Genomic DNA, 6,787 nt, shown 5'->3' on the forward strand with positions numbered 1-6,787 from the left:
GCACCTTCGCCAGGGTGGGCGCCTTGGTGCGCACACCTTGGCTGGGCTGCGCACCCGGGCGCGCACACCTTGGCACCCGCGTTTCCTTCATTTTAAATTTTTTTTTTTTACAATCTCTCAAGTGGGAAATTCTATAATCTCAACTTTTTTTGCCTTTTCAGGAAACTTTTGAATGGAGCGCATCATTGGTGCGCTCCGAAGTGTGCTCCAAGGTGCGCACCTCTGGTGTGCTCCAAAGCTCTCTCTAGCTGCGTGCACCTGCCCCGGCCGCGCACCCGGCCCCGCCCAGCTTCGCTCACCTGTCCCGGGCGTCTGGTGCGGAACCTTAGAGTAAGAAACATCACCGTGCACCTTGGCCAACGTGCGCGACTCGACCGAGCGCGCACTGGCCGAGGTGCACACCGATTTCACCTGGGTGCGCGCGCAGCACCTCGGGCGCACCGGGGTGCGCGCACAACGCCCGGGTTGCACCGTGGCCTGTGTGCTCGGGGCGCCTCGGGTGCGCGCTCGGTGTCGCCCCCGCGCGCGCGGTAGTGCGGGCAGCGCACCCCGGCCCGGCCCGGCCCCGACGAGAACGCAAACGGGCAAAAGGTTTATTCAAATAGCATTGCGACGCCCGGCGAAAAACTAAAAAAGGGTGCAACACCGGGACTTCCCGGGAGGTCACCCATCCCAGTACTACTCCGGCCCAAGCGCGCTTAACTGCGGAGTTCTGATGGGATCCGGTGCACTAACGCTGGTATGATCGCACCCGTTATGAGCTTGTCGCAGTGTGTACTTAGCAAACCGCGACCCACGTGCGAATCCACCCCGGCCACCCACCCCCGTCGAGGTGCACACCCTCCCTCGCGAAGTGCGCCCCGTTCGCCAAGTGTGAGCCCTGCCCGGGTGCGCGCACCTTGCTAGGGCGTCGGGTGTGCACCCGGCCCGGCCTACGTGCGTGCACCTGGACGGGGCGTCGTGTGCGTGCAGTGTCCCGTCTGCAACGCGGTGCCCACACACCACCTCGGGCGCAACGACCTGCGCTCACATGTGGGCCGAGTGCACCTTGGTGCATGTTCGGGGCGCCTCGGGTGCACGCTCGATCTTGCCCCGGTGCACCAAGGCGCTCGGTTTGCCCCGGGTGCGCACTTGGTGCAAGGTGGGCACCCAAAATAGGGATCAAGCACCAAAACACAAGTTTCGGGATGCAAAATGGGACCCAAGGACCACAAATGCGTTCCAAGACCCATGATGGGTCCACGAGAACAAAAATGTGTTCCGAGACTTAATAAACAAATATTGGGTTTTAGGAGAAGAAACATGCTCTGATGCCCAAAACGAGAATCGACCCCGAAAAGGCCACAGGCCAAAAGTGGGATGCGAGACAAAAAAAAATGGGACCCGAGGACCAAAATTGGGTTCCCAGGTCGAAGACAGGGCAACCGGACAAGAAACGACCTCTAAGGCTCGAAATGAGTCCCGACGACTAAAACTTGACAAGAAGCACCCATCAGGCACCCAACTCGACACCCATGGGATGCCGACCCACCCGGGCTTCCACCTAGCACACCTTGGCACCCACCCACCCTCGCACCCAACCTCGCACCCAACTTAGCACCTTTGAACCCACATTGGCACTCACCCTGACCCTGGCACCTTGGAACCCACATTGGCACTCACCTTGACCCTGGCACCCACCTTTGCACTCACCTTGGGACCCACCCTGGCTCCCACCTCGGCACCCACCCAGACACCCACCTTGGTTCCTTGGCACCCACCTTGGATCCTTGGCACCCACCCCGACACCCACCTTGGCACGCAACTTGGCTACTTGCCACCCACCTTGGCTCCTTGACGCCCACCCCGACAACCACCCCGTGACCTACCCTGGCTAGGGTTGGTGCACACCCACCCTGGTGCCCACCTTGGCACCCACCCCATGACCCACCTTGGCACGCACCTTAGTACCACCGCCCGTGACCCACCTTGGCCAGGGTGGGTGCCTTGGTGCGCACAACTTGCCTGGGCTGCACACCAGGGCGGGCTCAAGATGGCACCCGCGTTCCGTTTTTTTCACTATCTTTCAAAACGGAAATTTTAAAATCTCGTTTTTTTTTTTTTTTTGCCTTTTCTGGAAATTAGTGAAGGCAGCGCATCAAAGGTGCGCAATGCTGGTGCGAACCCGGGAGCGCTCCGATGTGTGCTCCAAGGTGCGGCGTGCACGAAGTCCGAGCCCCGGCTTGCCCCGGGTGCGCACCTCGCGTGCACCTTCGCCGGGGTGAGCACCTTGGCTGGGTTGCGCGCCCTGGTGCGCACCAAGGAGCGCTCTGAAGTGTGCTCCAAGGTGCGGCGTGCACGAAGTCGGAGCTCGGTTTTGCCCCGGGTGTGCACCTCGGGTGCGCACCTCGCGTGCACCTTCGCTGCGGTGGGCACCTTGGCTGGGTTGCGCGCCTTGGTGGGCACCATGCAGTGCACGAAGTCGGAGGCCCGGTTTGCCCCCGGGCGCGCACCTCCGCCAGGGTGGGCACCTTGGTGCGCACAACTTGCCTGGGCTGCGCACCAGGAAGGGCTCAAGATGGCACCCGCGTTCCGTTTTTTTCACTATCTTTCAGAACGGAAATTTTAAAATATCGTTTTTTTTTGCCTTTTCTGGAAATTAGTGAAGGCAGCGCATCAAAGGTGCGCAACGCTGGTGCGAACCTGGGGAGCGCTCCGATGTGTGCTCCAAGGTGCGGCGTGCACGAAGTCGGAGCCCGGTTTGCCCCGGGTGCGCCCTGGTGGGCACCATGGTGCGCACCAAGGAGCGCTGCCGAAGTGTGCTCCAAGGTGCGGCCTGCACGAAGTCGGAGCCCCGGTTTGCCCCGGGCGTGCACCGCGGGTGGGCACCTTGGTGCGCATGCCTTGCCTGGGCTGCGCACCAGGGCGGGCTCAAGATGGCACCCGCGTTCCGTTTTTTTCACTATCTTTCAAAACGGAAATTTTAAATCTCATTTTTTTTTGCCTTTTCTGGAAATTAGTGAAGGCAGCGCATCAAAGGTGCGCACCTCGCTGCCCACCACGGTGCGCAACGCCGGTGGGCACCCGGGAGTGCTTCGAAGTGTGCTCCAAGGTGCTGCGTGCACGTTGTCGGAGCCCGGTTTGCCCCGGGTGCGCACCTCGCGTGCACCTTCGTCGGGGTGGGCACCTTGGCTGGGTTTGCCCCGGCTGCGCTCCGAAGCGGGGTTATTGGAGCGCCGCCTCTTTTTTTGTCGGAGCGTTTGGTGGGGTTTCTCGCATTGGCTCTTCCCAGGCCCGGTTGCCACCCTGGCGCGCACGAAGTCGGAAGTAGGGTTAATTGCCCGGGTGCGCACCTTTGCCAGGGTGGGCACCTTACCTGGGCTGTGCACCAGGGCGGGCTCAAGATGGCACCCGCGTTCCGTTTTTTTCACTATCTTTCAAACGGAAATTTTAAAATCTCCTCTTTTTTTTGCCTTTTCTGGAAATTAGTGAAGGCAGCGCATCAAAGGTGCGCACCTCGCTGCCCACCTTGGTGTGCTCTGAGGTGCGCACCCGGGAGCGCTACGAAGTGTGCTCCAAGGTGCGGCGTGCACGTTGTCGGAGCCCGGTTTGCCCCGGGTGCGCACCTCGCCTGCACCTTGGCCGGGGTGGGCACCCTGGCTGGGGTTTGCCCAGGGTGCGCTCCGAAGCGGGGTTACTGGAGCGCCCCCTCTTTTTTTGTCAGAGCGTTTGGTGGGGTTTCTCGCATTGGCTCTTCCCAGGCCCGGTTGTTGGGTGCGCTCCCCCCCTGGCGCGCGCGCGAAGTTGGAAGTTGGGTTAATTGCCCGGAGCGCGCACCTTCGCCAGGGTGGGCACCTTGGTGCGCACACCTTGGCTGGGCTGCGCACCAGGGCGGGCTCAAGATGGCACCAGCATTCCCTTTTTCTCACTATCTTTCAAAACGGAAATTTTAAAATCTCGTTTTTTTTTGCCTTTTATGGAATTAGTGAAGGCATCGCATCAAAGGTGCGCACCCTCGCTGCCCACCTTGGTGTGCTCCGAGGTGCCCACCACGGTGCGCTCCGAGGTGCCCACCACGGTGCGCAACGCCGGTGCGAACCCGGGAGCGCCCCGATGTGTGCTCCAAGGTGCGGCGTGCACGAAGCCGGACCCCGGTTTGCCCCGGGTGCGCACCCTCGCGTGCACCTTGGTGCGCACACCTTGGCTGGGTTGCGCGGCCTGGTGGGCACCATGGTGCGCACCAAGGAGCGCTCCGAAGTGTGCTCCAAGGTGCGGCGTGCACGAAGTCCTAGCCCGGTTTGCCCCGGGTGCGCACCTTCGCCGCGGTGGGCACCATGGCGTGCACGAAGTCGGAGCCCACGGTTTTGCCCCGGGTGCGCACCTCGCGTGCACCTTCGCCGGGGTGGGCACCTCGGCTGGGTTGCGCGCCCTGGTGCGCACCAAGGAGCGCTCCGAAGTGTGCTCCAAGGTGCGGCGTGCACGAAGTCGGAGCCCGGTTTGCCCCGGGTGCGCACCTTCGCCGCGGTGGGCACCCTGGTGCGCACCATGGCGTGCACGAAGTCGGAGCCCCGGTTTGCCCCGGGTGCGCACACCTCGCGTGCACCTTCGGTGGGGTTGCGCGCCCTGGTGCGCACCAAGGAGCGCTCCGAAGTGTGCTCCAAGGTGCGGCGTGCACGAAGTCGGAGCCCGGTTTGCCCCGGGTGCGCACCCTCGCGTGCACCTTCGGCGGGGTTGCGCGCCCTGGTGGGCACCATGGTGCGCACCAAGGAGCGCTCCGAAGTGTGCTCCAAGGTGCGGCGTGCACGAAGTCGGAGCCCGGTTTGCCCCGGGTGCGCACCTCGCGTGCACCTTCGCCGCGGTGGGCACCATGGCGTGCACGAAGTCGGAGCCCGGTTTGCCCCGGGTGCGCACCTCGCGTGCACCTTCGCCGGGGTGGGCACCTCGGCTGGGTTGCGCGCCCTGGTGCGCACCAAGGAGCGCTCCGAAGTGTGCTCCAAGGTGCGGCGTGCACGAAGTCGGAGCCCGGTTTGCCCCGGGTGCGCACCTCGCGTGCACCTTCGCCGCGGTGGGCACCATGGCGTGCACGAAGTCGGAGCCCGGTTTGCCCCGGGTGCGCACCCCGCGTGCACCTTCGCCGGGGTGGGCACCTCGGCTGGGTTGCGCGCCCTGGTGCGCACCAAGGAGCGCTCCGAAGTGTGCTCCAAGGTGCGGCGTGCACGAAGTCGGAGCCCGGTTTGCCCCGGGGTGCGCACCTCGCGTGCACCTTCGCCGCGGTGGGCACCTTGGCTGGGTTGGGCACCATTGAGCGCTCCGAAGTGTGCTCCAAGGTGCGCACCATGGCCCCTCCAAGGTGCGCAGCATGGCGTGCACGAAGTCGGAGCCCGGTTTTGCCCCGTGTGCGCACCTCGCGTGCACCTTCGCCAGGGTGGGCACCTCGGTGCGCACACCTTCTCAATGTTTTTCTTGCCTTTTCTGGAAATTGGTGAAGGCAGCGCATCAAAGGTGCGCACCTCGGTGTGCTCCGAGGTGCGAACCCGAGAGCGCTCCGAGGTGCCCACGAAGTCGAAAGTCGGGTTAATTGCATTGTTTTCCCCGGGTGCGCTCCGAGGTGCGCAACATCGGTGCGCACCAAGGAGGGCTCCGAAGTGTGCTCCAAGGTGCGCACGATTCGGAGCTCGGTTTGCCCGGGGTGCGCACACCTTGGCTGGGTTGCGCACCCCTTTGTGCGCTCCAAGGGTGCGCACGAAGTCGGAGCTCGGTTTGCCCCGGGTGCGCACCTTCGCCAGGGTGCGCACCTTGATGCGCACGCCTTGGCTGGGCTGCGCACCTTGGTGGGCGCCATGGTGCGCACCTTTCGTGCGCTCCAAGGTGCGCACGAAGTCGGAGCTCGGTTTGCCCCGGGTGCGCACCTTGGTGGGCGCCATGGTGCACTCCGAGGTGCCCAAGATTGGTGCGCACCAAGGAGCGCTCCGAAGTGCGCTCCAAGGTGCGCAGGTGCGCGCGAAGTCGAAAGTTGGGTTAATTGTCCGGTTTGCCTCGGGTGCGCACCTTGCGTGCACCTTCGCCAGGGTGGGCGCCTTGGTGCGCACACCTTGGCTGGGCTGCGCACCCGGGCGCGCACACCTTGGCACCCGCGTTTCCTTCATTTTAAATTTTTTTTTTTACAATCTCTCAAGTGGGAAATTCTATAATCTCAACTTTTTTTGCCTTTTCAGGAAACTTTTGAATGGAGCGCATCATTGGTGCGCTCCGAAGTGTGCTCCAAGGTGCGCACCTCTGGTGTGCTCCAAAGCTCTCTCCAGCTGCGTGCACCTGCCCCGGCCGCGCACCCGGCCCCGCCCAGCTTCGCTCACCTGTCCCGGGCGTCTGGTGCGGAACCTTAGAGTAAGAAACATCACCGTGCACCTTGGCCAACGTGCGCGACTCGACCCGAGCGCGCACTGGCCGAGGTGCACACCGATTTCACCTGGGTGCGCGCGCAGCACCTCGGGCGCACCGGGGTGCGCGCACAACGCCCGGGTTGCACCGTGGCCTGTGTGCTCGGGGCGCCTCGGGTGCGCGCTCGGTGTCGCCCCCGCGCGCGCGGTAGTGCGGGCAGCGCACCCCGGCCCGGCCCGGCCCCGACGAGAACGCAAACGGGCAAAAGGTTTATTCAAATAGCATTGCGACGCCCGGCGAAAAACTAAGAAAGGGTGCAACACCGGGACTTCCCGGGAGGTCACCCATCCCAGTACTACTCCGGCCCAAGCGCGCTTAACTGCGGAGTTCTGATGGGATCCGGTGCACTAACGCTGGTATGATCGCACCC

General features: G+C 63.6%; 2 non-coding genes across 2 annotated transcripts; both read right to left on the reverse strand.

The window, feature by feature from the left end:
• Nucleotides 1-634: 634 nt before the first annotated feature.
• Nucleotides 635-753, reverse strand: LOC131870831 (5S ribosomal RNA). The gene has a single exon (XR_009369134.1). It is a non-coding gene; the product is annotated as a 5S ribosomal RNA (ribosomal RNA).
• A 5,915-nt stretch (nucleotides 754-6,668) lies between these two features.
• Nucleotides 6,669-6,787, reverse strand: LOC131870832 (5S ribosomal RNA). Its single transcript, XR_009369135.1, has one exon. It is a non-coding gene; the product is annotated as a 5S ribosomal RNA (ribosomal RNA).

Source organism: Cryptomeria japonica, unplaced genomic scaffold (assembly GCF_030272615.1).
Source record: "Cryptomeria japonica unplaced genomic scaffold, Sugi_1.0 HiC_scaffold_351, whole genome shotgun sequence".
NCBI lineage: Eukaryota > Viridiplantae > Streptophyta > Pinopsida > Cupressales > Cupressaceae > Cryptomeria > Cryptomeria japonica.